Raw genomic sequence first — 12,109 nt, 5'->3', positions numbered from 1 at the left:
TGGAAATAGAGTGGTCTTTGGCAGAATTGATTGCGGTGCTGGGTGTATGCTACAGGCCACCAAATAGTGGGAGGGAGATAGAGGAGCAAATTGCAGACAGATGCAAGATCTTTAGGGTTGTGATAATGGGGGATTTCAGTTATCCCAATATAAACTGGGAAAATTGTCGTTTAAAGGGCAAAAAGAGGGAGGTATTCCCCCAATGTGTACAAGAGAACTTCCTTGATCAGTACGTTTCCAGACAACCGAGGAAGGAAGCAGTGCTGCAGCTGGATCTGGGGAGCGAAGTGGAACAAATGGAGCATGTTTCAATGGCGGATCACAATATTATAGTGTCATGGTATCATCATATGGTACAGCAGAGGAGGAGGCCATTGGCCCATCATGCCTGTGCCCGAGCTTTGAAAGAGATTTCCAATTAGTCCTACTCCCCTGTCTTTCCCCACAGACCCGTACTTTGTTCCCTCTCGAGTATTTATTCAACTCCATTTTGTAAGTTACTATTTAATCTGCTTCCACCACCCTGTTAGTCAGCACATTCCAGATCACTACAACGCATCATTCTTCCCAACAAAATATATCACTTCACACCTCCCAGCGTTCTGTTTGATCTGCCACGTGTTTGCCCATTTCATCAGTCTGTCTATGTCCTCCTGAAGTACATCCTTTACATGGTTTACTGAATTTCGGATTTTCGTGTCATCTGCAAACTTTGAAATTATGCCCTGTATATCCAAATCCAGGTCATTAATATATATCAAAAAGAGCTGTGGTCCTAATACAGGACCCTGGGGAACACCACTGTATACTTCCCTCCAGTCTGAAAAGCAACTGTTCACTATTACCCTGTTTTCTGTCCCTTAGCTAATTTTGTATCCATGCTGCCGCTGTCGCTTTAATCCCATGGGCTTTCATGTTGCTAACAAGTCTAACATGTGATGCTGTATCAAATGCCTTTTGAAAGTCAATATACATAACATCAACCGCACTAACCTCATCAACCCTCTCCGTTACTTCTTCGAAGAACTCAATCAAGTTAGTCAAACACGACTTTCCTTTAAGAAATGCATGCTATCTTTCATTTATTAGCCCGTACTTTTATTTGTAAGGAATCTTACAACACCAGTTTATAGTCTAACAGTTTTATTTGAAAATCACAAGCTTTCGGAGGCTTTCTCCTTCGTCAGGTTAGTGACCTGACGAAGGAGAAAGCCTACGAAAGCTTGTGATTTTCAAATAAAACTGTTGGACTATAACCTGGTGTTGTAAGATTCCTTACATTTGTCCACCCCAGTCCATCACCGGCACCTCCACATCATACTTTTATTTATTAGCCCATCCCGGATTATTGTCTCTGAAAGTGTCCCCATCACTGACGTTCGGATGACTGGCATGTAGTTTTGCCGGGTTTATCCTTCTCCCCTTCTTTGAAAAGAAGTGTAACTTTTTTCAATCCTCCAGTCCTCTGGCACTGTCCCCATATTTAATGAGGATTGGAAGATTGTGGCCAAAGCCTCCGCAATTTCCACCCTAACTGACCTCAGTTACTTAGGATGCATCAAATCTGGACCAGGTGAATTTTCTACTTTGAGTACTGCCAATCTTTTAATTACCCCCTCTTTATCTATATTTAGAATCATAGAATCATAGAATCACAGAAAAGTTACAGCACGGAAGGAGGCCATTCGGCCCATCGAGTCCGAGCCGTCTCTATGCAAGTGCAATCCAGCTAGTCCCACTCCCACGCCCTATCATAAAATCATAGAAGGTTACAGCAACAAAGGAGGCCATTCGGCCCATCGAGTCCACGCCAGCTCGATGCATGAGCAATCCAACAAGTCCCACTGCCCCGCCCTAACCCAGTAGCCTTGCACATTTTTTTCGTTTCAAGTACTTATCTCGTTCCCTTTTGAAAGCCATGAATGAAACTGCCTCCACCACTCCCTCGGGCAGTGCATTCCAGATCCTAACCACTCGCTGTGTAAAAATGTGTTCCTCATATCACATTTCATTCTTTTGCCAATCACCTTAAATCTATGCCCTCTTGTTCTTGAACCTTCCACCAATGGGAACAATATCGCTGCTACTTCCTCCTTTACAGCTAAAATGGCAGCATCCTCTTCTCCAGTGACGACGAATGTGAAGTGTTCATCTAGTGCCTCAAACCATGCCCTCTGCCTCCACATGAAGTGCTCCTTTTTGACCCTAATCGATCCGACCCTTCCTTGTCTACCCTTTTCCTATTTATATGTTAATTAAAGGCTTTTGGTTTCCCTTTTAAGTTCGTCGCCATTCTATTTTCATAAGATCTCTTTACCTCGCATTCACTTTTTAGATCTCCTCTGCACTTTCTGTATTCCGTCTGGTTGTCTACTGTATTATGAACCTGAAATACGCCTTAAGCCTCCTTTTCTATTTCATTTTAAAAACCGAAAACCAGCATTTTACCTGCTCTTGTAGCCACATTGTTTATGTGGCTGGTCCAGTTTAATTTCTGTTCAATTGTGACCTCCTGGATGTTGATGGTGGGGTGTTCGGCAATGGTAATCCCGTTGAACGTCCACGGGAGGTGGTTAGGCCCTCTCTTGTTGGTTATTGCCTGGCACTTGTCTGGCGTGATTTTTGCTTGCCACTTAACAGCCCAAGCCTGCATGTTATCGATCACTTCCTGCATGCGGGCACGGGCTTCTTCATTTGCTGAGGGGTTGCGAATGGAGCAAAATACTCCCGCCTCTGACCTTATGGTGGAGAGAAGGTCATTAATGAAGTAGCTGAAGATGGTTGGGCCTAGGATGCTGCCCAGAGGAACACCTGCAGTGATGTCCTGGGGCTGAGATGATTGGCATCCAACAACCATAACCGTCTTCCTTTGTGTTGGTATGACTCGAGCAAGTGGAGAAATTTGCCCCTTATTCCCATTGACTTCCATTTTACCAGGGCTCCTTGATGCCACACTCGCTCAAATGCTGCCTTGAGGTCCAGGTCTGTCAATCTCACCTCACCATTGGAATTCAGCTCTTTTATCCATGTTTAGAACCAGGCTGTAATGAGGTCTGGAGGCGAGTGGTCCTGGCGGAACACAACCTGAATAACTGTGACCAGGTTATTGGTGAGTAAGTGCTGCTTGATAGCACAATCGACGACACCTTCTGTCACTTTGCTGATGATTGAGAGTAGACTGATGGAGCAGTAATTGGTCAGATTGGATTTGTCCTGCCTTTTCGGGACAGGACATACTTGGGCAATTTTCCACTTCTTCGGCTAGTTGCAAGAGTTGCAGCTGTACTGGAACAGCTTGGCTAGAAACGCCGCTAATTCTGGAGCACAAGTCTTCAGCACGACAGCCGGGATGTGGTCGGGCCCAATTGCTTTTGCAACTGTAGCCAGTGCACTCAGCCGTTTCTTGATATAACGTGGAGTGAATCGAATTGCCTGAAGACTGGCGTTTATTATGGTGGGGATAGCGGGAGGAGGCCGAGATGGATCATCTACTCAGAACTAATTGCTGAAGATTGTTGCAAACGTTACAGCCTTGTCATGTCAAGTCATGTCTACTATTCACAAATCCATGCTGATTATGTGATCAGTTCGTACTTGTCCAAGTGATCAGAGACTCTGTACCTTTTGATAGATTGCAGTAACTTCCCGACCACGAACGTAAAACTAAAAGGTCTGTAGTTTCCTGGTTGCACTGTCGCTCCATTCTTTGCTGATAGCGCGACATTTTGAATTGCCCAAGTGAAAGGCACAATGCCAGAATCCAGAGAGCTTTGGAGATTGATTACTAACGCATTTGTAATTTCCCCACCTATTCCGTTTAATACTCTGAAGTGGAAACAACCAGGTTCTGGAGAATTTTCTGTCTTAACTTCCATTATGTTCTCCATTACCATTGCTTAACATAATAAATCCAGTATATTCCTCCGTTTGACTAGTTCCTTTGTACCGATGATATTTTGTGCTCTTCCCCCACTGTTAAAACTGATACAAATTATTCATCTAACAATTCTGTCATTTCCTTATTATCAATTACAATCTCGCTCGTATCAATCTTCATTGATCTCAAGTTCCCCTTATCACTCTCTTTCATTTAATATATTGATAATTGTAAACAATTTTACAACACCAAGTTATAGTCCAACAAATTTATTTTAAATTCCACAAGCTTTCGGAGGCTTCCTCCTTCCACCTGAGGAAGGAGGAAGCCTCAGAAAGCTTGTGGAATCTAAAATAAATTTGTTGGACTATAACTTGGTGTTGTAAAATTGTTTACAATTGTCAACCCCAGTCCATCACCGGCATCTCCACATCATAATATATTGATAACAGCTTTTACTCTCAGGTTCGATATCCCTTGCAAGTTTTTTTTTCACATTCCATCCACAGATTCGTAGAATCATAGGATCATTGAATGGTTACAGCTCAGAAGGAGGCCATTGGGCCCATCGAACACGTTTGGCTCTTTTCAGGAGCAATCCAGTTCGTCTCATTCCTCCCCTCTTTCCCTGTGGTCGTGCAAATGTTTCTCTTCAAATATTTATCCAATTCCTTTTTGAAAGCGACGATTGAATCTGCTTCCACCATTCCTTCAGACAGCGCATTCCTGATCATAACTATTCGCTGCATAAGAACATTTTTCCTCATGTCGACTTTTGTCGATTTGTTCTTTTGCCAATCACCTTCAATCTGTGTCCTCTGGTACCCGACACATCCGGCAATAGGAAAAGTTTCTTTTCATTTACTTTATCTAAACCCCTCATGATTTTGAACACTTCTATCAAATCTCCTCTCAACCTCCTCTGTTCTGATGAGAACAGCAGCAGCTTCTCCAGTCTATCCATGTAACTGACGTCGCTCGTGCCTGTAACAATTTTAGTAAATCTTTTCTTCACTTTCTCTAAGTCCTTCACATCCTTCTTAAAGTGTGGTGCCCAGAATTGTTCACAATACTCCAGCTGTGGCCGAGCCAGTATTTTATAAAGTTTCAACATGACTTCGTTGCTTTTGCACTCTAGGCCTCTATTTATAAAGCCCAGTATCTCCTGTGCTTTTTTAGCCTCTTTCTCAACCTATCCTGCCATCTTCAGAGATTTGTGCTCATATACCCCAAGGTTCCTGCATCCTCTTTAGAATTGTACCATTTCGTTTATATTTCCTCTACCCATTCCTCCTGCCAAAATGTGTCACTTCGCACTTTCCAACTTAAATCTGAACTGCCATGTATCCACCCATTCCACCAGCCTGTCGATGTCTGTTTGAAGTCTATCACCATCCTCCTCACTGTTTACTGCACTTCCAAGTTTTGTCTACTCTGAAAATTTTGATATTGTGCTCTGTACACCCAAGTCGAAGTCATTTATATATATATATATATATACATATATGTATATATAAATATACATACATATATATATATATATATATATATATATATATATATATGAAATAATGGCCCTCGTAACGAGCCCTGGGGAACATAGAATCATCGAATCGTAGAAACATAGAAAATGTACGGAACATTAAGGGGGTCATTCGGCCCATCGTGTCCGCGCCGGCCGAAAATGAGCCACGCAGCCGAATCCCACTTTCCAGCACTTGGTCCGTAGCCCTGCAGTTTCTGCTCCATCAGTCACATGAAGCCCAGTGGAGCAGAAAGCTCTCTGTACCGCTTAATGAGGGAAGAAAGAAAGAGAGCAGAACAAGCCCAGGTTATGAGACGAGATGGATCCTGACAACTTAAGAATTAACATTCACTGCAAGAAAACAATCCGTCATTGCGCAATGAGCTGGTCGAAAGCTCCAGTAAGATGGGTCGCAGTAGCTGCAGTGGCTGGAGGATTTTTGAATTTTCAACTCGAGAATCGACCTGTGTACACATTTTAAAGAGTGTCTTCTTTGATATGGGAAACATAGGTATCGACTCAAAACAGGTTTCACCGAGATTTAAACGCGGATCACTGGATTCAAAGTCCACAGTGCTCACCATTACACCATCTAAACAACGCAAAGGTTGCGTTGAGCACACACCATTAAAAGAAGTTTGGCTCTTTTCTCAGCACTCAGACACAAATACGCGCGCACATACGTGGAAATACGCAGAGACGTGCACACATACACACATATGCGCACTCAAAAGCACGCACATACACAAATACACACACAAACGTGTGCACACACACGCGCTCATACATACACAAAAATCACAAATACACAAAATGACGCACACATATGTGCACACAAAAACACACATACACACGCTCAAACCTACACACAAAAGCTCACATACACACATTCACGCACACATACATATGCACCACCCATGCACACGCATCCACACTCAATCAGGTTTAAACACACACACGCTCACACATAAATGCACGCACAATCACACGCATGCACATATGCGTACGCACACACACAAACTTGTGGAACTGCTTCCTGTGCGGAAACGTGGACTTCAGATATATCTGCTCATGCTCCAAAGTGGGACATCAGCAGATAAGATGCTCAGTTTGGGTTCCGCCAGGACCACTCGGCTCCAGACCTCATTACAGCCTTGGTCCAAACATTGACAAAAGAGCTGAATTCCAGAGATGAGGTGAGAGTGACTGCCCTTGACAACAAAGCAGCTTTGACCGAGTGTGGCACCAAGGAGCCCAAGTAAAATTGAAGTCAATGGGAATCAGGGGGAAAACTCTCCTATGGCTGGAGTTATACCTAGCACAATGGAAGTTGGTAGTGGTTGTTGGAGGCTAATCATCTCAGCCACAGGGCATTGCTGCAGGAGTTCCTCAGGGCAGTGTCCTAGGCCCAACCATCTTCAGCTGCTTCATCAATGACCTTCCCTCCATCATAAGGTCAGAAATGGGGATGTTCGCTCATAATTGCACAGTGTTTAGTTCCGTTCGCAATCCCTCAAATAATGACGCAGTCTTAGCCCGCACGCAGCAAGACCTGGACAACATCCAGGCTTGGGCTCATAAGTGGCAAGTAACATTCGCGCCAGACAAGTGCCAGGCAATGACCATCTCCAACAAAAGAGAGTCTAACCACATCCCCTTGACATTCAATGGAATTACTATCGCTGAATCCGCCACCATCAACATGCTAGGTGTCACCATTGACCAGAAACTTAACTGGACCAGCCATATAAATACTGTGGCTACAAGAGCAGGTCAGAGGCTGGGTATTCTGCGGCGAGTGACTCACCTCCTGACTCCCCAAAGCCTTTCCACCATCTACAAGGCACAAGTCAGGAGTGTGATGGAATACTCTCCACTTGCCTGGATGCGTGCAGTTCCAACAACACTCAAGAAGCTCGATATCATGCAGGACAAAGCTGCCCGCTCGATTGGCACCCCATCCACCACCCTAAATATTCATTCCCTTCACCATCAGCGCACTGTGGCTGCAGTGTGTACCATCCACAGGAGGCACTGCAGCTACTCACCAAGGCTTCTTCGACAGCACCTCCCAAACCCGCGACCTCTACCACCTAGAAGGACAAGAGCAGCAGGTACATGGGGACAACACCAACTGCACGTTCCCCTCCAAGTAACACACCATCCCCACTTGGAAATGTATCGCCGTTTCTTCATCGTCGCTGGTTCGAAATCGTGTAACGCCCTTCCTAAAAGCACTGTGGTAGCACCATTACCACGCGGAATGAGGCGGTTCAAGAAGGCGGCACACCACCACCTTCTCAAGGGCAACTTGGGATGGGCAATAAATGCCGGACTCTCCACCGACGCTCACATCCTATGAACGAATAAAAAAAACATACAGCATTGTAGTTTCATGGCCAAAATCTGAGCATGTGGAGTCAGTGGACAGGTAGCAAAATGGATAACAAGCTGGCTACAAAACAGGAAACAGAGAGTAGAGGTTAAGGCTAACTAATCAGACTGGCAAAGGTCGGTAGTGATGTTCCACAGGGATCGCTGCTGGGTCCATTGGTGTTCATAATTTACATCAAATATTTGAATTCGGGAATCCGAAGTACAATTTCAAAATTTGCGGACGGCATGAAATCGGGAGGTATAGTTAATACAAAGGAAGAATGCGTCAAAATGCAAGAACACATTAATAAACTTGCAGAATGAGCATGTAATTGGCAACTAAATTTCAATATAGGTAATTGTGAGGTGGTGCATATTGATAGGAAGATTAAGTAGGCCACATACTGCTTGGATAATAAGAGTCTAAATGGAATAACTGAGCAGAGGAATTTAGGGGTATCGATACACAATTCACTGAAAAGTAGCAACACAGATTACTAAGACCATAAAAAGGTAAATCAAGCACTGGGGTTCATTTCTCGAGGGATAGAATTGAAAAGCAAAGAAGTTATGTTAAAATTGTGCCTAACTTTGGGTCGGCCACACTTGGAGTACTGTGCACAGTTATGGTCTCCATACCATCGAAATGATATGGAGGCATTGGAGAGGACACAAATAAGAGTCACAAGGATGATGCCAGAAATGAGAAGACATCCTTATCACGAAAGGCTGAACAGGTTGGTTCACTTTTCTCGAGAAAAGAGAAGGCTGAGGGGTGACCTGATAGAGGTCTTTAAAATAATGATATGGTTTGATAGGGTAGACCTAGAGCACATGTTTCCATTTCTGGGCATGTCCAAAACTAGAGGTCATACATATAAAATAGTCGCTAATAAATCCAATTGGGAATTCAGCTGAAACTTCTTTGCCCGAAGAATGATAATAATGTGGAACGCACTACCACAAGGAAGAGTTGAGGCAAATCGCATAGATGCATTTAACGGGAAGCTAGATCACCACATGAGGGGGAAAGGAATAGAAGGGTGTCCTGATAGGGTTAGATGAAGTAAGGAGGGAGGAGGGTCGTGTGCAGAATAAATAGACCAGTTGGGCTGAATGGCCTGTTTCTGTATTGTAGTTTCGTTGTAACTCGATGTAACTCGATACATGACTGAGAAGGACTCTTTGCTGAAAATGCGGTAAAATGCCAGGATTAAGGAACAATATTGGGGTTTGAGAATTGCCGCAGTCAAACTGGTCACAGATTTGGCTCCGTTTGATTTTCCGAATCAACATTCTCAGCAATCACTCTGAAGAAGCCGAATTTCCAATTGTAGCTGCGGGCCTACCATCAAGAAATTTCGCTAAGATGTGCCGTGTCTAACCCATTGATGCCAGAATTTGAAATTTTGGAGAAAGTGAAGGTGTGTAAAATTTTGCGTTGAATTTTGGTAGATGTCTGCTGAATAAATAGACGCGTGTGAAGTAAAAGAAACAGAGCTTGCATTTATATAGCGCCTTTCACGACCTCAGGATGTCTCAAAGAGCTTTACAGACAATGAAATATTTTGAAGTGTAATCACGGTTGTAATGTAGGCAATACAGTATATAACGCTCACAATATATAATGTAGAAGTACATTTAATTATGTTGTGTGACTGTTTTAAGGCGTATCTACTAAACTCAGTAAAAGTGGGCAAAACGGAGTCGCTGGAGCCACACATTTAGCTGCTATTTTGCTTTTGCACCAATCGAGAAATTCTTACTGCTCCTCCCTATTTCGTTGCTCTCTCTAAGAGCAGACTCTCGGGAAAGTGAAGTCAACTTCAGTGACGGTAAAATCACCCTGGCTTCGCCTGAGCAAGATGGAACTGGCGACACCTGTATCTGAGAGTTTCAGTAAGTGAAAGGACGGAAAGATTTGTAGCGCTGACTGACCCTGTATTCTGTCACCCACCCGGATGGTGATTGAAGTGAGAGTGTGGGCGTTAAAAAGTATCAGACTTGTGAGAAGAACAAAATCAGATCAGCCCAACCGAACTCAGTATTAACCATCCAATTGGCAAATTTCAAATACAAGCGGTCTTTCTAACTAGCCAAATGTTTCTGGTAAAAGTGCTGATCGGAGAACAAAACCATTTTCTGAGCTGCCAGCCTGAGTTGACAATGCAGCGTCTTGACTGGACGGGCATAAATTGTCTGCTGTTTTATCTCTCTCCTGGCCACCGCCTGAGGCTGAACCAGACTGTTCGCAAACTTGGCATTCTATTTGAATCTGACATGAACTTCCGACCCCACATCCGCTCCATCACTAAGACTGCCTACTTCCAGCTCCAGAAGATCCCTGGCCTCCAGTCCTGCCTCAGCTGATCTCCTGCTGAAATCCTCATCAACTCCTTTATTACCTCTCGACTCGGCTACTAAAATACTCTCCTCTCCGGTCTCCCAACCTTGCACAATCCCTAAAATAGAGCTCATCCAAAATTATTGCTGCCTGTATCTTAACTCGCACCAAATCCCCTTCACCCATCAACCCTGTTCTCGATGATCTACATTGGCTCCTGTTCCGGCAACGCCGTAGTTTTAAAATTCTTGTCGTTGTTTTCAAATCCTGACATGTCCTCGCCCCTCCCTACATCTGTAACCTCCTCCTACCCTACAACCCTTCAAGATCTGTGTGTTCCTCCAATTCTGGCCTCTTGCACAATCACAATTTCCTTCGCTCCACCATTGGCGGCTTTCCTTCAGCTGCCTATACCATAATTTCTGGAATTCCCTCCCTAAACCTCTCCTCCTTGATGTCGCTCCTGAAAATCTATCACTTTCACCAAGGTTTTGGTCACCAGTACTCATATCTACTCATGTGGCCCGGTGTCAGATTATGTTTGATAATCGCTTCTGTGAAGCGCCATGGGACTTTTTACTACGTTATTGGCGCGATATATAAAAGCAAGTTGTTGTTTTAAAAGTGTTGAACCGAGCACTCTCAGACCTCTGCCTCGTTGAGCATTGTACATTGGAGACAGAGATATGTCAGTGCCACGTTTGCATAGATTACACAGAATTTACAGCACAGAAACAGGACATTCGACCCAACTGATCTATGCCAGCTTTTATGCTCAACACGAGCTTCCTCCCACCCAATCGAATTTTATCAAACCGCTTCATTTGTGGCCTTTTAATTTTCAGAGTCCAAATGCACGTCAGGGACCCTTTTCAAAATTCCCAGAAACGTGTTCAGGAGAATATTTGTTTCTTTTGTACATGATGTGGGAAACATGGACAGGTAACCCATGATTTCCTCATCTTCTCGTTTGTGACAAATATTATTTTTCATTGGTGAGAACCAAATCAAAAAAGCACCTTATCAAGTGCCTAAAACGCTAAACTTTTCCCACATGGGAACTGGAAAAGGCCGCTCGACCTTTCAGCGGATCATTAACTGTAAGCTGAGTAATTTCACCCGTTTACACCAGGGAGCATCTTTCCCTTCCCAATTTCACTAATTGACAGTTCAAAGCGATGTATATCTGCTTCACGAAAATAAGAATTATGTGTTTGGTTCTTTCGATTTGAAGACCTGTGGCCCGCCCTTTCACCCAAATCAATTGTCGCTAATCGCCCCACTCCCTCCTTTAAACAAGTAATACTGAAACGCTGTTTTAAAACTCTCATCTGCTGTTGTAACCCGGTAGGCCGGAGGAACCTAAGGTCCACAAGGCAACACTAATAAATCGATGCATTTCGGAACACACCAATTGTATCATCAACTAGAATGGTACCAGATATGAGGGACTTCAGTAATGTGGAGAGAATGGAGGAGCTGGGATTGTTCTCCTGAGAGTAGCGATGGTTAAGTGAAGGGGGAATAGTTCTGTTCAAAATGATGAGAGGTTTTGATACAGTAAATAAGGAGAAACTCTTTCCACTGGTAGGAGAGTTCGTAACTAAAGCACACAAATATAATAAAGTTGACAAAAAAGACATGGGGCAGATGAGGAGTGTGGTCTACTGGGACACGGAGTGTCCTGTACCTGGACAGAGGAGTGTGCTATACCGGACCCGGGAATGTGATATACCGCGGCCTGTGAGCGTGCTTTATCGGGACCCGGGAGCATGCTATACCGGGATCGGGGAGTTTGCCGTGAGGCGACTTGGGATTGTGTTGCATCTGGACCTGGGAGTGTGCTGTTCCTGGATCCGGGACCGTGCAATACCAGGACTCTGGACTGTGCTGTACCTGGAACCTGGAATGTGCTGTTACGGGACCCAGGAATGTGCTGTACCGGGTCCCGCGAGAGTGCTTTTCCGGGAGCGGGGAGTGTGCTGTG

This window comes from Heptranchias perlo, chromosome 35 (assembly GCF_035084215.1).
Source record: "Heptranchias perlo isolate sHepPer1 chromosome 35, sHepPer1.hap1, whole genome shotgun sequence".
NCBI lineage: Eukaryota > Metazoa > Chordata > Chondrichthyes > Hexanchiformes > Hexanchidae > Heptranchias > Heptranchias perlo.
Note: the sequence above shows the minus strand (reverse complement) of the source record.